Here is a 20,400-nt window from a genome sequence, read left to right on the forward strand (position 1 = left end):
TATTACAATGCAAACATCTAGCTTCCTCTTCACAGTTATTTAAGTGCATTTCCAAATCACTATTCTTACATATAATATTCGTTAACTAAATTATTGCAGTGCATGGGGCATCTCAATTATTCTCTGAAATCAGGGAAAATAGCTGCTTTGTTAAGTACCATTCTGGTGTATCTTTCCCTAGAGCAGTGATGGGGAACCTTTTGGGTTCGGCATGCTAAAAATTAGAAAAATGCCTAACTTGACACTGCTTGCATGTCACCTCCCCCAAACAAGCAAAACAAATAAATAAATTAAATAAATAAATACAAAAAAAATAAAATGGCATGGCTCTCAATACATCAGGGACAAATCTCAACCGAATCAGGGACAAATCTAGAACTAAGAGACATGGACAGCTTTAAACAACTATATTAATATGAGTCAGTGACAGAAAAAATGTATGTGAATTAATATATATTTTCTGATTTAAAATTAGTCCATAAATCTAATTGTTGTCATTAAGTTTAAAAAATTGCAAGTTTTAGGATGGATTAAGAGGGGCAGTTGAGAGGAATGTAAAACAGCAAAGTCATAGAAATGCAGACTACTTGCTCTTTGCAGATGTGTAACCACAAAGAGAAAACAATGTCAGCACTGCCCATTGCAGATTCTATTGATAAAGTGTACCAAACTAGTCTTTGAGGTTAATAACTTCCTTACATTTGCAGCATTGTTGATGAACTGGCTCCTGGCACAAAATAATTCAAAGTACTTCACACAAGCAACAAATGCAAAAGCAGTTTCTTATGGTAACTCGGATATTGGTGAACACTGGTGTGTCACCCAAAATGTCGTGGCATGTCACCTTTGACACACGTCATAGGTTCGCCATTACTGCATTAACAGTGGCCAACTGTCACCACAAAACGGCAGCCGGAAGCAAAGGAAGTGCAAAGAGCTTTAAAACTTGTTAAAAAACTTAGCCTGATTAAGTGTTTAACATGCTTTTAAAGGCCTTGTGCTTCCCATGATTCCTGCTGCTGCTGCATAGTAGGCAGGATCTGCATGGTTACTATATGTATATTTTTCAAAGCTTGTAGGACATTTGTCATTTTACACTTTTTCTCTGATGATTGTAGTACATGGGAGTAGGTGAAGCTCTATGTACTAGAAAAAAATATGATTGCGTCATTCCAATTATAACCCTGCCTGTTAAGTGTTCACAACATGGACATCAGAATTCACCTCGCAAGCCTCACTCTTGAACTTAAATCTCCTTTACGCTGAGATAGTCTAAGCAGCACACTTCTTTGCCTCACATTTATAAGTAATTTATCCTGGTTTGCATGACCAAAAAGCCTATTAATTCAATCAAGTAAATTTGTTATTCAGTATGTGTAAAACGTGTGGCTTACTTTAATAGTTTTAGCTAAGCTCTTTAACGATTACGGGATATATCCCTGTAAAACAATTTAAAGTTACAGAGCAATATAAATCATTTTTCTCTAATACTCAGATGCTATACTTTTCCTTCTAATCCTGGCTAAAATTTGACACTTATGGGCCAGCCCACCTACCTCACAAACTTTCAGATACATAACAACATTGGTTTGCCATTATGTAAATATTCTGAGTCCATACATAACTACCAGCTAAGTAAAGGCACTGGGTAAAACAAAGTATCACAAGATATCAAATCTCTGAACTCTGTCATCTCCAAGCATATATATGCATATTCTCCTTCTTAAAATGGTCCTTCCTAAATAAATGTAACAATCTGATTTTATGATAGTACTAATCTCAGAGCTGAAAAAAGTCTGTTTGGGGGGTGAAAGATGCTTTCAGAACCAGTATACTTTTCTGAAAAAATAAATGTCATTGATTATTTTATCAAGCAGTTTGCAATACCTAATATTAATACTCCATAAATGGCAATTTTATGAGACAGTTTTCATTTCTGCCTCATTTTTCTGGATAACGCAGCTAATGTACATATGCAATTGATTCATTTTTTTTTGTAACTGCGTGTCTCTACTTGTTAGAATGTATACAGGATTTTGATCTTTTTTTGCATAGTGGAGCATTTTCCTTAAGTCATCACTGAAAGGAGCCCTCATCTCAGTCATACTATTCTGATTAATAAATGAAAATAAATAAATGGATAATAAATAAATACATAAATAATTCAGAAGAGAATCTATCTGAATAAATATGTGATTTGTTATGTCTGTTTAAATATGAACTCATTATAAAAAAAAACAAAACAAAAAAAACATATCAAAACAGAATGCATTCATACGATTCTTGTATTTTATTTGGACGAGTGCATTAAGAGGTTATAAATTAACAAATATTTCTTTGCTTAGACTCTGAAATCTCTCGGCTTGATTTTGTGATACTCTCAGATATCATAGTCCTTCTGTGTGACAAGTTATATGTGCCCAAAGCATCAATAGATGCTAGGAATATTAGTTTTCTTGCTGCCAAGACAGACCATGGGATCTCAATTATTTAAAAACAAAACTCTGGTCCTAGCTCACCTATAATCCCAGAGGATGTCAGTTGTTGCAGTATATCAAATATAAACTGTACCAGACTCTATATCCTGTATCTGTGCACTAAAAATATAGAGCAAGGCCCAATGCAGAATGAAATGTCCCACTCTGTCATTCAAACTGACCACAGCCTAGCAGTGTGGAACCACCGCAAAATTGAGATTTAGTCCAAACTGTCTGCTCAGTCAAGAACTGAGTTGCTATTAAACCTTACAAATTAGGATGTCTGCATTTTTTCCACTTCCCTTTTATTCTCAGGCTACTTAACAGACATAGCGGATGATAACTTTTGCTTTTCTTGTAAATTGAATGAATTAGAATCAATGATCTGAAAGTCAAATGATCGTTAAGCGTCTAGTTATCATTTACTTCATTCATTTCACATTTCTTTCTTTCATGACAGTGTTGCCAGCATGTAGTTGTACAATGGAATAGGTCAAGGCAATAGTTAATACATTACTGTTTTTCCACTTAATTTCTTGCTCAGCACTTGTATCTGGAGATGAAAGCTTTTGAATTTCTCAGTAGAGAAAAATTATATCATGGAGGTGATTGCAGTACATTAGCCTGATGAAGGAGAAAAGTGGCAATTTGTCAGGAGTATTGAAAGATTAAAAAAGTTCTGCCTCTGCCAGACTTCAACATCATGATCTGCCTGTAGTTGATTAATAAAACAGTAAGATAACTACAAGCTTCTAGCCCAGTACATTTTAAGATCTCATTTTCTCAGTTCCAAATCCTTTCATCTTATTTCTTGTTCAGTACAGAATTTCATATTCAATCACTAGATGGAAAATATAAAAGTGTACCAGTACATGTAAAACTTACTTTTGAGCTACAACTTACTTTTGAGCTACAAACATCATACAGACATAGCAGAAGAAAAGTTGTGCTTATAGCAATTGTCAGCAAAGTTAAAACATTATTTTAGAAAAGTGGCACAACCCATGTATGTGTAATACACTCAGTTATGAAGTTACAAGGTCTACAGCTGGACTTTAGTGAAAATATGTGATTTGATATCAGAGTTATAAGCCTTTAGATACTGCAATATTTATTACAGTAAGGAGAAGACAGAATATTTTTAGCTGCATCTTGTATAACTGGTCACCATGGCAACAACGTACTTGCCTGTATTGCTACTGTTGCATAGAAAGTTAATGCATTATTAATGAAAGAACACATTCAGCACACTGGACGATTACTGGGCTAGCAGGTTCCAATTTCTATAATATAAGCTCCAGGGACTAACACAGTTTTGTTTTTAGTCCTCCTTTTCATTAACTTTATCAGAGCTAAAAATGTAACTTTGTAAAAACTGTACAGTATATCTAAAATATTAAACATTTCTTTGCCCACAGCACGTGAATTGAAAATAACCACAAAACAGTAAAAGGGAGGAGCATGAGACTAATTCATTTAATCATTTACAATAGTTATCCCCATGGATTTCTCAACAAGAAGAGTTTGAGTACTACAGGATGACACAAAGAGTGCAGTGTATTAAATAACACAAGGAATAAACATGGCTACAAGTACAATAACAATTTAATGAGGTATTACATGAGTTCTGTTCCAAACTATTTTTGTATGTACCATTTTAATTTCTGTCTGTTTTTGCACACTCTAAGGATTTCAGCTGCTAGCTCTTTGGTTTGTTTTAAGTAGTTTGTTCTAAATTTGACATTGCTCACAGTAAAATTCTATATGCTGATGATTATACTGCAAAACCATGATGATCAAAGCTCAGCTAATACCAAAGAACATGTATAGGCATAATTCATTCTTTCTTTCTTTCTTTCTTTCTTTCTTTCTTTCTTTCTTTCTTTCTTTCTTTCTTTCTTTCTTTCTTTCTCTCTTTGGCTTTGTTTACTGGAAAGTCCGAGTAGATAAATCCTATATTCAGCAAAGGCATAGAGAGAAAATCTCCAACACAATACTTTACCACAAGGATGCAAAAAATATTTCTACATCTATATCTTAGAAATAAACTGAACAAAGTATGTGCAAAATATTATTATAGTAGACAGTAGATTTACAGCTAAAAAAATGATGCAAAGATATATTTCATACACGGTATTACGTATAAGATTCCATGAAAAAGCAGTAATGAATTTGTAGGTAAGACACTTTAAATGTTCTTATATGGTAAAAGATTGACATTGAAAAGGTAGCTATTTGTGTACTTGCTAGTGACAGAAGTAGTACAGGTTACGTTTCAGAGTTAAAATAGACAACTAGTAGAACTATGCATCTTTTACAGAACTAGGGGTTCCTGGAAGAGCAGGATGTAGGTCTGTGAGGGTAAGGCGTATGCGTCTGTTAGTCCTGGGCATTTTTTTCTGGTGAGTGTATAAGGCTGTGTGCAGTTACTAATTGCGTGCAACCTAAGTAGTAGTTTAGTTGCTTTAGCATGACAATGATGTATCCTGTAGGTAAGGTTCCCTGCAAAATTTTCAGTTTTGTTGTAGCGAGAGTACAGTTAGCTGTGTATGTGGCATTTAAGTTCACAAGGATAGGGAAAGCATGCAGTACTGATGGAAGTAAACAGACTGAGATTATTTTTTTTCTTTGTGAAATCATTAAAGTATTGTTTGGCCCTATAAAGGGTACCTAGTTTTTCATCAACCATTTTGATTATTGGCCATATGTGACGGTCAGATATGAAGTTGTCATCAATTATAACAATTAGTAATTTTGCTTAGGTTACTGTTTCAGAGTTAGTGTATTGAATGATGCATGGTAAGGAGAATACAAGGCATCCTATGTATCCATAAGACAATCTGGTGAAGAAGATTTCACACAGGCAGGAAGAAGGCAAGAGAAAATGAGGGTATCCAGCAAAGCCATTGATAGATTATATGAGAGAAGATGTGCAACAGACAGGCATGACTGTCAAAAAAGGCAATAGAGTGACATTGAATTAAGAAAGATGGTATCAGTTGACATGTAAAAATGGGAAAAAGGGGGTATGTGATGATGATGATGATGATGATGACGATGATGATGATGTTATGTTGAATGAGTTATTTTGTTGGTTGTATTTTTTTGAGGTAAAGAACATCTTTTTTCTACTGGGGTAGAAGTGAGTTTGAATTTTTTACTCAAGATTCTACAACTCTTAATGAGTTTTGGGTGATCTGCTGCAATTCAGTTTGGAATGGGGCTAGACCTATAAAATACATGTTGATGTAAAACCCATTTTGTGCAGTGACAGAGACCTGGTTCAAGGCTCCAGAGAGGACCCCTGCATTACCAGGCTATAATTCATACCACACCTTTCGCCCACCTAACCGCGACCAAAACACTAAAGGCAGTGGCATGTCCATATTCACTAAGGATATCCACACCTCCAGGCTAGTTGCTCAGCATAATGCATCTGAGATTATCCAAGTGCAACTAACTCTGGGCAAGACCACAATCCAAATTGTAGCTTGCTACAGATCCCCCACCATACCCCAGGATTCACACTCCTCATTTCTTGATAAACTGGAAAATATTAGGGTACAACCTAACACCCTAATGATGGGCGATTTCAACTACCCCACAATTAACTGGGAAAACTACTCATCTACCAACTCTTGTGCTCAACGTTTTCTGGAATTCATAAAATCCAATGCCTTGGATCAACGTATTCACACCCCCACCAGGAGCAGCAATATCCTAGACCTGGTCATTACCAACATGGGAAATTGGTGTTCCACACCAGAGGTCAATTCCTCTTGGTCAGATCTGACCACAAGCTAATCACCCTAGACATCCACATCCTGTCCCAACCCCCCATTAGGGAAACCACCATAAAAAATTTCTCCAAAGCCAACTTCATGCTTCTTAAGACAGAAGTGGCAAACTTCACGACACACATGTTGATGGACAATAGAGGTACGACTGCTGAATCCTACACAAATGCACTTTATAAGCACTTACACGAGTGCATGGATCGTGCAATTCCTTCCTACCAGAACCAAGATGCTATCCTCAAAAAAAGGAAGCCAATCTGGTGGTCCCCTGCCATAAACAAACTCTACAACAGAAGAAAGAAACTGTTGCAAAAAAAATCTCATGATTGGAGAAACTGCGTGATCAGCCTCAGTAAGAAGTTGAAATCCCTCATAAAATCCTCCAAAGCTAGTTACAAAAACAAAATCGCCACTGATTCTAAAGACAACCACAAAGCATTCTATAGCTATGTCAAGAATCTCAGTGGCAACACTCAGATCTGCTCTCATTTGCAGCACAATGGCACTAAATATACAGAACCAACTGATATTGCCAACATCCTGGCAGATGGGTTCAGTGCTAACTTTACCCCCCTACCATCCCCTAAAGGGCCTATCTCTTCACCAGAAGAATCCAAAGTTCCTGTAATCAAGGCTGCACAGGTAAAAAACTCACTCTCCAAAGCCAAGAACACAGCATCCATGGGACCTGACAACATCCCAGGCTGAGTTCTACACAAACTACAGAACAAACTGGCACCCCACCAAAGTACCATGTTCAGTAATAGCCTCACCTCAGGCTTTGTGCCCACTGAATGGCGCACTGCAAGGGTTATCCCACTCCACAAAGGGGGCACCACTACAGACCCCGAGAACTATTGCCCCATTAGCCTGACAAGCCTGGTCTGCAAGACTATGGAATGTATCATCTTGGAACTTACAAAAAATGACATTGGTAATCTCCAAACTCTGGACCCCACCCAGTTCGGGTTTGTAAAAGACAGATCATGTCTCCTAAACCTGATAGATGTCTTTGAAGTGGTCACCAAAGCTGTAGATGAGGGTAAGGTGGTTCACACAGTCTTTCTAGATCTCACCAAGGCTTTCAACACCATTCCCCACTCTGGAATTATAGATAAACTTACTAAACTGGGTATAAATCCCTATGTCACAAGATGGGTTGCCAACTGGCTCATGACAGAATCCACACTGTGAAAGTAGCAGACTCCAAATCCAACTTCAGACCAGTGACAAGTGGAGTACCACCGGGTTCAATCCTGGGTCCTCTCCTGTTTGGTATCTACTTCTCTGAAGTACAGGCTAACACAGAAGGTCTTTGGCTCATGAAGTTTGCAGATGATGGCAAACTAGGATCTATAATTAAAACTCCTAAAGATGTGGACATCCTACAAAAGGGCTTCACTGAGACAGATGCCTGGTGTCAAAGCCATGGCCTCAAGCTCAATGCCAAAAAGTGCATTGTCATCCCTTTTGGTAAAAACTCTGTACCCATGAACTACCACATAGGCAGTAGTCTACTTAACACCAAAAGTGTGATAAGAGACCTTGGGACACAGGTGGACAGTAGTCTCTCCTTTGATAATCACATCACCACAGTAGTCAGGAAATCCTTCTATGTGGCACATATTTCTCATCCAGGAAAAAAGAGGTCATTGTTCCCCTCTACTCATCACTCATTAGACCCATTATAGAGTACAACACCCCTTTTGGTATGTACCTCACAAGACATCTACAACAACTGGAAAGCCGCTGAAATACATCACAAAGAGGATTACTGTCCTCAAACAGATGTCCTATACAGGCCGTCTCAAAAAACTCCAGCTTTACTCCGTCACTTATCACCTACTCAGAGGTGTCTCTGCCTAACATACAAAGCTATGTCAAACTCAGAGCTGCTGGACATGCTCCACTAAAAGAAATCCCAATTCCTCCAAGCTACACATTCTAGGGACCTAAACCTTGTCACCACAATAAACAGAGCATGCTGGAGGGATAGATTCCTGTCCCAGAGACTTCCCATACTCTGGAACAAACTACCTATCTATATCAAACAAAGATCCTCATTAGCACTCTTCAAGAAAAATCTTGATGATTGGATGGGAGATAGGAAATTCACCCCGGGGATCACTTCTGTGGCTCTGCTCGACAGGGGCAGAGGAAAATAATTTTCTTGGGTGGTGAAACCCAGGGTACCTTTTAGCTAGGCTTATATAGGTCCAAGGGCCAATAGCCTAGTACCTAACTATGAACCTATTAACCTATAAGAAAATGAGATGGTACCTGACTGGCTTTGTTGTCTGGATTAAATGTAAATGGAACCCCAGAAGCATTCAGACATGGAAAACGTAAATATCCACACCATACTATTAGCTCAAACTTCCTCAATGAAGCATTCAAACAGGGGACACTCAACAGGCCATGACATAAGGTACACTGCTATCTATTCCTTCCCTGAAAGTGGTGCCAGGCTGCTGCAGTCATTATCTGACACCTGCAAATCTGTGCTTAATGAAGGCCGAAGTTTGAAACTGTATATTAACTAAGCAACTTCTTGAGCCCTGGGTTAACATCTAACAAAGATGTTTTAACAATTCCCAGAATTGAAAGGCAAAATTCAAAAACAGTGATTTCTCCTTTAACTCTAGTGATTTGAGATATCCTGGAATCCATTATTGCATTTGTCTGCATTCAAACCATACTGGCATTTTAAGCTATTTAAAGAGAGCCATCAATTCCAGTTTAAAACTCTCAGAATTACAGATTTAGTTTTTATAGACTTAGATCCACAGTTTGAACAATAATTTGTCCATTTACCATGTACAAAACCCAAAATAATATTTTTTATCCCCAAACCCTAGCACAGGATTCACAGTAAAACCAGATGTGCAAACCTCAGTAAACTCTGGGGATGTAATTAAGATAGGGCCAAATCAATTAAATATAATGGAAAAATAACTTTATTCATGCTACTTGATGCAGTTATGCTAATCATTTCCAAACAGGCTGCATTACCATTTAACATGAAATACTGACATACTGATAAAGACTTTCTATACTGGCTCATTTCTAAAGGTTGAAGAAACACACAGTATATTATGACACACAGCCCTTTAAGCAGTTCATCTTGTACAGAACTCTATACGATAGACTTAATCAGGTTGCATTTAAAATATTTAAAATTAATGAACATACTGCACAATATTTCAAAAAATGCCCTTTGTTATGTCCTTTATTATACTCCTTTAATCTAAAATAATTCATAAGGATATACAGATTCATAAAAATCTAAACAGTTTATTTTCTTTTGTTTATAAGCCTTTAGCTCTCACATTGTCTCATGCAAACATAAAACCAGCTCACCCCACATACTCTTCTACTAGATAGATCTTAAACTTACAGAAGGGCTTAGATACATAGCAATTAACTATACCCCACAACAAACAGTACCCATGTACACCATACTGCCACATGTTCAGTGGTTGAACTGCAGCACTGGAGGTCCATTCACTTCACTGTAGACAAGGTAGAAGAGGTCTGACTGAATCCCACAGCTGGTTATATTAGCTCATATTCCTGATTTCATATTCTTGACCACACTAAATCATTTCAGGTGTCCAATTGACAACTATGCTTTCCCTCTTCTTGACATTCCCATGCCATTGCCTGAGACCTGTCATGCCTGTCAAAATCAGTATCATAGTAGTGGAAAGGAGCCAGTAAAAGCGACTTTGTCTTACAGGATCCCATTTGTTAGAGTTAGCAAGTTCTGTGTTGCAGTAAAGGTGTACCTGTATCAGGATTCATGCTAAGATGTGTGTGTCCACTTTCCTCATATATTTTCCCTTTGTAAGAAATGGATTTTAAGTTCAATTTGCAACTTTCTCATATGGAAAGATGGAAATACTCTGTAACGAATTTAGTTAAATGTATCTGACAAGTTTCTGTTTTATAAATTTTAGCAGATTTGGAATCAAACAACACAAGTTTATCTACCACCAATGGGTTAAACATGGTGCTAGTAATTTATAAGACCTCAAATGAAGCATAGCACTGTCATGGTCAGCTAGAGGGCATGGGTGTACATTGATTTCAGTAACAGCTTGAAAGACAGCAAGAGACAGTAACTAGTAATTGAGCCTGTTCTGAGATTTGTAGAAAAAGTACATCCTGAGTCACTGTCATACAAAGCCTCCAGGGATCATATAACTCTAAATCCTTTAGAGATTTGGGCACAGCTTCCTGAGCAGTTTATTAATGTCTCTGTTCCTTGTTGTAGCGTTCTTCTTTAAGGTCAATCCTATTCACAATTGCCTCAATGAGTATATTAAACTTCACCTCCTAGAATCACATGGTCATTATTATGATAAAAAGCCAGAAGTCTTTGAAGAAGAAGGCAAAGAAAATAGGTGCCTCAGTATCTGCCCAAATACTTTACACAAAGTTAAGTGCCTTTTCATTCTCTGTACTTATCTTCTTCCATTGCCACGTTTTATATTCAGTTGTTCTTTCTAAATTTAGTACTGACGTATATTGTCACGCCTCTCTTTGAGGTTTGTTATAATGCAGAGTTGGTTTTGTTAAAAAAAATATTTCAACAACTTAATTTATTTCTGTCAGTTTCAAGTTCCTGCACAAAAGTTATATCTTGCAGTTCTGTGTAACTTTTGAATTCAGACCACTAATATTAATAGTGATGGTATTAATGCATTGCATAAATAATAATAATAATAATAATAATAATAATAATAATAATAATGATAGTAGTAGTAATAAAACACATTGTGAAAATGTTGCACAAGTATTCACTATAACACAGCACAAACTGTCTGAGAAGAGTTAGTGTGTTGGACTGATAATATGAGAACCCATTGGTAGTCGCTTAGCAACTGCCAAGAATGAGAAGTGGAAAGATAATCTTATAACACCATAATTTTGGGTGATTTCAACTGCCATGGTATAGACTGGGAGAACTACCAAGGTTCTAACTCCTATGCTCAGTGGTTCATAGAATTTATAAATTCAAATGCCCTTGAATAACTGGTATGTTCTCCCACTAGAGGGGACAACATATTGGATTTAGTCATCACAAATATGGGCGCCCATTGTACCACACCCGTTATCACTCCCTCTCTGGTCAGATCAGACCACAAACTGATAACCCTGGATGTCCTCCCCCAGTCAAAGAAACCATCATAAAAAATCTTTCCAAAGCAAACTTCAAATCACTTGCGTCAGAAGTGGAAAGCTTCACTATTCCCTTGCAGAAGGATAATGATATCCAGGATGCAGAATCCTATACCAAGGCACTTTATATACATATTCAGGATTGCATGGACCATGCTATCCCAAATAAAACCAAGACTCCTTCCTCAAGCAAGAAGAAACCAGTCTGGTGGATCCCGGCCATAAGCAAACTATACAATAAAAGGAGGAGACTTATACAAAAAAAGGCTAAATCTCAAGTAGAAAAATCATCCCTGATCAGCATTAGTAAGAAATTGACGGCCTTCATCAAGTCAACTAAAGCCAATTTCAAAAAGAAGGTTGCCAAGGATGCCAAGGATAACCATAAGGCCTTCTATGGTTACATCAAAAACCTAAATGGCAATGCTCAGGTCTGTTCTGAGCTAGTACAAAATGGAACAAAATACACTGACCCCACTGACATTGCCAACATCTTGGCTGATAGGTTCAGTGCAAATCCCCCCCCCCCCCCACCTACAGGGCCTATTACTATTCCAGGGGATTGTGTAACTCCAATTATTGCTGATACATTGGTTAATAAGGCTCTATCTAAAGCTAAAAACACTGCCTCCATGGGACCAGATGGTGTCCCGGGCTGTGTCATACACGAGCTCCAAAATGAATTAACCCTGCATCTGAATACCCTGTTCAGTCTCAGCCTCTCGACAGGATATGTGCCCATAGAATGGCACACAGCAACGGTGGTTCCGCTGCACAAGGGTGGGCCCATAACTGACCCTGGGAACTACTGACCAATAAGCCTGACCAGCCTGATCTGTAAGGCAATGGAGCGAATCATTATGGAACTCATAAATGGAGAGATTGGGAACCTCCAAATACTTGACCCCACACAGTTCGGCTTCGTCAAGGGCAGATCATGCCTCCTGAACCTGGTGGACTTCTTTGAGACAGTTACTCAGGCTATAGATAAGGGAAAGGAGGTACACACGGCTTACCTTGACCTTGCTAAAGCATTTGACACCATTCCCCATTTGGGTATTATTGATAAACTCACCAACCTGGGCATAAACCCTTACGTCAAAAGATGGATCGCAAACTGGCTCTCAGACAGATCCCACAAAGTAAGAGTAGCAGGATCTATGTCCGAATCCAGACCAGTAATGAGCGGTGTGCCTCAGGGCTCTGTCCTAGGGCCCTTCCTGTTTGGCATATATTTCTCAGAAGTACAGGCAAGCACTGAAGGGCTGTGGCTGACCAAGTTTGCGGACAACTGCAAACTGGGTGCTATAATAGAGTCCCCGGCTGACATGGATATCCTCCATAAGGGCCCATAATGAGACTAATGCACGGTGCCAAAGCTATGGTCTTAAGCTAAATGCTAAAAAATGCGTAGTAATCCCCTTTGGAAAAAACAGAGTACCCGCGAACTACCACATAGGATGTAACCCCCTGAAATCTGAAGAAGTAATAAAGGATCTAGGGGCCCAAGTAGATAGTCAGCTTTCCTTTGATAACCATGTTGCCAAGGTGGTTAGAAAATCCTTCTATGTGAACCATCTGATCATGAAAGGGTTCACATCAAGATCTAAGGATGTAGTGGTGCCCCTCTACTCTTCCCTCATCAGACCCATTATTGAGTACAATGCACCAATTGGAATGTACCTGGCTAGGCATCTCCAGCAGCTGGAGAGACCACAGAGGTACCTCACTAAGAGGATTACTGGCCTCAAACATTTGCCCTATGCAGCACGATTGAAAAAACTAAGGCTTTTCTCTGTTGCATACTGCCTTCTCAGAGGCAATCTCTGTCTAACATACAGAGCCATGTCCAACCCAGAGCTGTTGAACATGCTCCATCTTAGCAAAACAAAATCTACTCGAGCTGCATGCTCTAGGGATATAAACCTCAGCACAACAATGAATAGAACATGCTGGAGGGATAGATTCCCTTTGCAAAGACTTCCCTTGCTATGGAACAAGGTCCCGATCTACATAAGACAGAGCCCCTCACTATCACTCTTCAAGAGGAACCTTGACGAGTGGATGGGTAACAGAAAGTTCACACCAGGGATCATACCAATAGCTCTACTAGATAGGGGCCAAAGGTACTAGCTACTAGATCAAGGGCCTAGGGAACTAACCAAAGGGGCGGTGAATACCGCACAATGTGGCTGGGCTAATATATGCCTGCGGGCAGATAGCCCAGTACCTACCTATGAACCTATGAACCTATAAGCACAAAAACCGCATCTACTTACTGTGAGAGCAGATAACATATTTAACTTCTGCAAATGTTAATGTGAGTCATAAAATAAAAGTGTGAGACAAAAATTACATACATTTTGAAAGCATTGCATCACTATGCCCTTTAATAACAAGCACGTTGACTAGTTATGTGATTAGGCACAAAACTACTCTGGGGATTTAAGGCAACACATTAAACAAGAACTTGTCAAGTTTTCTGCCTCCACTATTTCTTTGTGAGATTTCATCTTTCTTAGATATGGAACCTATAAAAATTGGTGCGAAGGCTTTTTCTTTCATTGTTGCAATTAGTGTAGTTAGTACAGCATCTGACTATTCAGATTTATGCTTTCCATATTACCTCTTGTAAATCCTCCATGGTCAGCAGTTGAGATTTTTTAGGTTTAGCAACAGCAAATAGTTCTCTATTGATCTTATTTCTGGGAAGATGCTACTACCTCAGGCATAAAAGTGGAGACTGTCTGAGTTGTTATGGCTGTTATGGATATCATTAGTCTTACAAGTGGGAAAAGCAGCAAGATTGCCAGGGCCACTTAGCACCTTTGATTTTCCTCTTAGAAGTGAAAATGTACCATGGTGGGATGGAATTTGGATATATGCCAGGTAGCTAGGGTTGGCTGAACTTCAAAGCACAGATTACCCTTGAAGGAAAAAAAATGTCATTCAAATTGTTAAAAAAGAGCCAGTCTCCAATCTTCAAAACAAACTACTTCATCACTAAGGTAGAGGGTATTCTTTTGGAAAGTTGAATTGATGTATAATAAAGACATAGGATGCTGGAGATGTAAAGCTGACTAGCAGCATATGTTTTACGACTGTATAAAACTTAAAACATATTGGGATAATATGAATTCTCTCTTACATTCTGCATTCTGTTTTTAATGATACATTTATGCTGATCAAATCTCTTATTGTATTTAATCAGAGGCGGCCTAATGGTTAAGGTGTCTGTATTACAAATACAAGATGCAGGGTTTGAATCCCACAAGGTGTAATTGGCTAGCCTTAAAATGGCTTGCAAGGGCAGTTATCTTAGTACAAACCTATTCACACTTGTGTCACGAAAATACAATGCCATCTGTTATGGGGTATCTTAACATTAGCAAGAAAAGTCATCACCAAGAACTGGAAGAATCAGACTACTCCTGCTATGAAGAAATGTGTACACTTGGCAACTGAAGTCTGCCATCTTGAACTTATCATGATCAGGACAAGAATATCTAGAATCACCTCTTAATATAATATATGGCTGAAATTCAAAGAACTTCTGGATAAACAGACTTTAATAATCAACTAACAACTACTCATCACATTTATTTTTCTGTTTAAAAAGCTTTGTTTTATACTAGACACCATTGTAAATAGTTATTTTAGTTGCTTATTTTTGTTCTTTTAGATATGTATGTTTGTGTTATAATATTTCTATTATCCTATATTAATGTTTTGTTGTTAAAATTTTCAGTAAAAACAACAGAGAAAAAAGAGCCACTCTTTAATTCTACCATGCATATCCTAGATGAAATAAGGGTGATATGAGAAATCAAAGCTTATTAGAGTGCATATATAACTTAGCTGTTGTATATCACTTCATTGTTTTGTCTCTGAACATGAGTTATCACAACATTTTCAAAAATATTATAGATCATAGAATCATAGGAGATTACTAGGCTAATGCCCCTAGGGCCTTTTCAAGCATAGCCATATTGTTCAATTTTTCCCTTATTGTCCAAGATATATAGTTTATATTTGAGAATCCGTGATCAGCACTGGTTGCCCTTGTCTAAGGAGGACATATGCAAAACTCCTGGGGTAAATTAATGATTTCCCATCCAACTGTCCAAGTTGCACTTAAATAGGGTTATTGAGCAACTCAGTTTCACATGAAATGGGAGCTTGTTCCATATGTGTGGCAATCACTGGGACACATATCTGTCTTTCCAGTATGTTCTGTTGATGTCGCAGACTAGTTTAAGGTCTCTAGAGTGAGTGAATCTTGTCTCATTTGATTTGTGGAGGTGCAGCATTTCCATTAAGGCAGGGTGTGAGGCTGCTCTATTGATGAGGTGCAAGTTGCATCTCAGCAGTCTATATGAAACAGAGTACAGTGACAGGGCCTTCAGTTTGACCATGCAGGTCATGTGTTGAAGTCCGTGGATTTTTTTGATGAGAAGCCTCTGAGGTCTCACCAGCTGCTGCAGGTGCCTGGTGAGATACATGCAAAAGGGAGCATTGTACTCTATTACTGGTCTGATAAGGGATGAGTACAGTGAAGTTATAACATCCTTAGTCTTGGTTGCTATGCCCTTACTTATGAGAAGTATGATGTAAAAGGCCTTTGTGACCACTGTGGGCACATGATGATCAAAGATGAGGTTGCTATCAACATGCATTCCAAAATCTCTCACCATTGGGTTGGAGCTTAGGGAGGTATTATTAATAATGTAATTTGTAGGGACTTCTCCTTAGTTAAATTGGATAATAATGCATTTTTTTAATGTTATGTTTAAGTCTGTGGCTTTGGCACCAATTTTTTTATGTATTTAAGCCCATTTTGTAGTATGTTGACATTGTTTAGGGATTCAATGTTTGCACCTAGTTTGCAGTCATCAGTAAACTTGGTGAGCCACAGACTATCTGTTTTCACCTAAATTTCTGAGAAATATATTCCAATAAGTAGGGGGCCCAGCACAGACCATTGTGGAATACCACTGCTAACAGATCTGCTGGTAAAGGTGGAATTTACAGCTTTGACTGTATGTGGTCTGTTGGTGAGCCATTGGCTACCAGTCTAATGATGTATGGGTTAACCCCCAGCTGGGTGAGTTTCTCAATGATGCCTGAGTGGGGGATTGTGTCAAAGGCATTGGCCAGGTTGAGATAGGCAGTATATAGTGATTTGCCTTCATCCAGGACATTGGTGACACTCTCAAAGAATTCTATTAAGTTTAACAGGCATGATCCTTAACGAAGCCATACTGGGTTAGGTCAAATTTTGAAGGTCAACAATGTTCTTGTTGATAAAGTCCAAGACGATTCTCTCCATGGACTTACAGACGACGCTGATCAGGCTTATGGGTCTATAGTTCCCCAAGTTGGTTGAGGGATCTCCTTTGTGCAGGGGGATTACGGTTGCTGTTTTCCACTTTGCTGGGACAAAGCCAGTATTTATACTGGGGTTGAAAAGACCAGCTAGTGGTTCTGCTAACTCTTGTTTTAGACCATTTAGTAAGCAGCCTGGGATGTTATCCAGTCCCATAGAGGCTGTGTTTTTGACCTTGGTGAGCATGGTTATGACCTGTTATTTGGAGATAATAGACAGAGAACTTGTGACCAGTATGTTTTGGGGTATGACTGGTGGAGACAGTGGTATGATGATGGAAACAGAGGTGTGAAATTGTTGCCAAACCTGTCTGCAAACAGGTTGGTGATGTCCTCAGGTTCAGTAGGAGTGATATCATCCATTAATTCAGTGCAAACCTGAGCCTTCCCTTTTAGATTATGGACATAGCTAGAGAATGCCTTGTGATTGTTCTTAGCTATGGATGCTAATTTAGTTTCATAATTATCTTTACAGGACTTTATAAGATGTCTAATTTGCCTATTCAAGCTATGGAGGGTGTTCTTCTGTTAGGACTGTTCCCTCTTATTCCGGGATATCAGTTTATTTCTGTTGTTGTATAATCTATTTATACTAGATATCCACTAGGGTGACTTGTTTTTTTGTGAGCAAGTTTTGATCCATTCTGTTATGGCTAAGTCTATACACTTGTAAAGGTGTCTATACAGGGCATTTGTGTACAACTCTGTATCAGAGTCTTTACTGTCAGTGGTGGCAGGGGGTTTGAATCTATTTATGCCATTGCTTAGGAAGCTATAGTTTGCTTTGGAGAAATGTTTCCGTGTTTTGGATCCAGATTGGGGGGGGGGGGTCAGCTACAATTGTTACACTGAATATGGCTGATTTATGGTCAGACCTTACCAGGGAGGGTCTCACACATGGGATGGTGCAGCGATCTCCCATGTTGGTGAGTACTAGGTCAAGGGCATTTGAGATGCTTGTGGGGGTGTGGACTACTGTACCAGAGCATTTTTGTATACAAAGTCCAGGAACCTTAGCGAGAGTGTGTTTGAGCTCATATATTTATACCAATCAATGAAAGAATAGTTAAAGTCACCCATGACTAGGGTGGTGGACTGTATTATGAATGACTTAAGTAGGTCCAGGAAGGCAGTGTGGTTTTCAGGGTTCAAGTTGGGGGACCTGTAGGTAACAATGATGTGGAGGGGGGTGGGTCTTTTCTACAGTCAGTTGGACTTGGAGTAACTCTAGGGAGTTGTACTGCTTAACCAGTTTTGAGGTGTATTCGTCTTTTATGAAGATGGACTCCTCCTCCTTTGATTCTTTCATGCTTATTTTGCTGTCTGAACGTGTGCAAGGCATTATAGCCTTTTATGGATGGAGTACTTTCTGCAGCCCTGAACTATGCCTCTGTGACTGCACAAACATCAATATCTTCCAAAGCAAGAAGCATCTCCATTGAGTGTAGATTCTGATTTAGACTCCTAGCATTAAGCAGCATAACCATGAGTTTGTCTTTGGAGGATATTTTTATGTTGGGAATTTTGTTCTTATGAGATTGCCAAAAAAAGGCAATATGGGGGAGGAAAAGTACCTTGACCAGTAACCAAAAGCCAGAAGCTGACAGATGAAGATCATCTCTGGCAAAGCAGAATGGTCTATCAACCATATCATTCCAGGCTGAAAAATACTGGATCCCACTGGAGTGACACCAGTACCTAAGCCAATTGGTGAAGTCAACCATTTTTTGTTTGCATTGAGGCATCATCCTGGGTGAAGATAGAATGCTGCTTAGGACTAGGGACATACCCCCGGGGGTGGCACAACGGAGTCCTCTCCCCTCGATCGTCGGTCGCGGGTACCTGCGGAGGACGCCCGCCGCTGGGCGCCGTTCAAAGACCCGGAGGTCGGCGGTGCGGCCGCCGCCGCCGCCGCTGACTCCCTGCTGTCCCGCGCGCTGGCCAGTAACCCCGCCCGGCGCCCGCGACGACGCCTGCGGAAACCTGGCGTGCTCGCCACGAGGCGACGCCGGGCGGTGCCCCCGGCGGTCGAGAAGCAGTACGACACTGAGCGGTGGAACACTCGGCTCGTGCGCCGATGAAGAACGCAGCTAGCTGCGAGAACTAATGTGAATTGCAGGACACATTGATCATCGACACTTCAACGCACTTTGCGCCCCGGTTACTCCCGGCTACGCCTGTCTGAGGGTCGCCGTGCCTTCCATCGCCCACGGGGTCGCCCGCCCCGCGAGGGCGCGGCCGGGAGTCGAGGGAGCCCCGCTGCGGGCCCCCGCCCCCAGGGAGAGACGCGGACGGAGGAGACGAGCCCCCCCGCCGCCCCGAACAGGGGAGCCCGCCCGAGGACGGGAAGGGAGCGGGCGCGCGCCGGTCCCGCCCCCCCGGAGGCTGTCGGTGGTAGCGCCACCGGGCTGCCCTCCCGGGCGGGTCCCGCCCGCCCGCCCGTCCCCGCCCGGGCCGCCGGCCGCCCTCCTCCCGCCGCCCTGAAGCCCGGGCGGGTGGGGGTGTCGAGGGCGGCGAAGCGGGAGGTCCCCCGGGAGGGGTGGGAGAGGACGGGCTGCCCGCCCCCCCGCCCCGGGGCCGGCCCCCCCGCCGCCTGCCCCGCCGACCCCGCGACCCCAGCTCGAACGCGACCTCAGATCAGACGTGGCGACTATCTGAATTTAAGCATATTACTAAGCGGAGGAAAAGAAACTAACCAGGATTCCCTCATTAACGGCGAGTGAAGAGGGAAGAGCCCAGCACCGAATCCCTGCCTGGGCGATGGGCGCAGGGAAATGTGGCGACGGAAGTCCGCCTCCCCGGCGCCGCCCAGGGGCCCAAGTCCTGTGATCGAGGCTCAGCCCGCTGACGGTGTGAGGCCGGTGGCGGCCCCCGGCGCGTCGGGATCAGGTCTTCCCGGAGTCGGGTTGTTTGTGAATGCAGCCCAAAGCGGGTGGTAAACTCCATCTATACAAACACCGCACGAGACCGATAGCGACAAGTACCGTAAGGGAAAGTTGAAAAGAAGTTTGATGAGAGATGTCAAGAGGGCGTGATACCGTTCTGTGGTAAACGGGTGGGGTCCGCGCGTCCGCCCTGAGGATTCAACCCGGCGGCCGCGCCGCCGCCTGGCGAGGCGGATCCTCTCCGGGGTGGGGACCGCCCCCGGGCGCGGCGGCCGGGCGCACTTCCTCCGCGGGCGGTGCGCCGCGACCGCCCGGGTCGGCCGGGAAGGCCGCGCTGAAGGTGGCTCCTCCCCGGAGGGGAGTGTTACAGCCCGCTGCATCAGCCCTCGCCGTGCCCCGGGTCGGGAGACGACCGCCGCACTCCGCCCCCGCGGCGGGGGCCGGGGGCCCCCGGCCCCCGGCGGGACTGCCGACTGGGCCGGACTGCCCTCAGTGCGGCCCGACCGCGTCCCGCCGCCGGGCCGGGCGGGCTCACCTCGGGTGCCCGGGGTCCGCGCCGACGTCGGTGACCCACCCGTCCCGTCTTGAAACACGGACCAAGGAGTCTAACAGGCGCGCGAGTCCGAGGGTGGGCAGGAGACCCCACGGCGCAATGAAAGTGAGGGCCGGCGC

General features: G+C 41.6%; 2 non-coding genes across 2 annotated transcripts in view; both read left to right on the forward strand.

Annotated features, from left to right (window-relative positions):
* The first annotated feature begins 18,885 nt into the window (after positions 1 to 18,885).
* On the forward strand, positions 18,886 to 19,034 carry LOC122805041. The gene has a single exon (XR_006365278.1). It is a non-coding gene; the product is annotated as a 5.8S ribosomal RNA (ribosomal RNA).
* A 436-nt stretch (positions 19,035 to 19,470) lies between these two features.
* Positions 19,471 to 20,400, forward strand: part of LOC122805159 — a 3,682-nt gene continuing 2,752 nt past the window's right edge. Inside the window, exon 1 of the ribosomal RNA XR_006365347.1 lies at positions 19,471 to 20,400. This exon is cut by the window's right edge and continues 2,752 nt beyond it. This is a non-coding gene — a ribosomal RNA (28S ribosomal RNA).

The sequence above is a fragment of the Protopterus annectens genome, chromosome 6.part0 (assembly GCF_019279795.1).
Source record: "Protopterus annectens isolate FY-2018-M chromosome 6.part0, PAN1.0, whole genome shotgun sequence".
In the NCBI taxonomy this organism is placed as follows: domain Eukaryota; kingdom Metazoa; phylum Chordata; order Ceratodontiformes; family Protopteridae; genus Protopterus; species Protopterus annectens.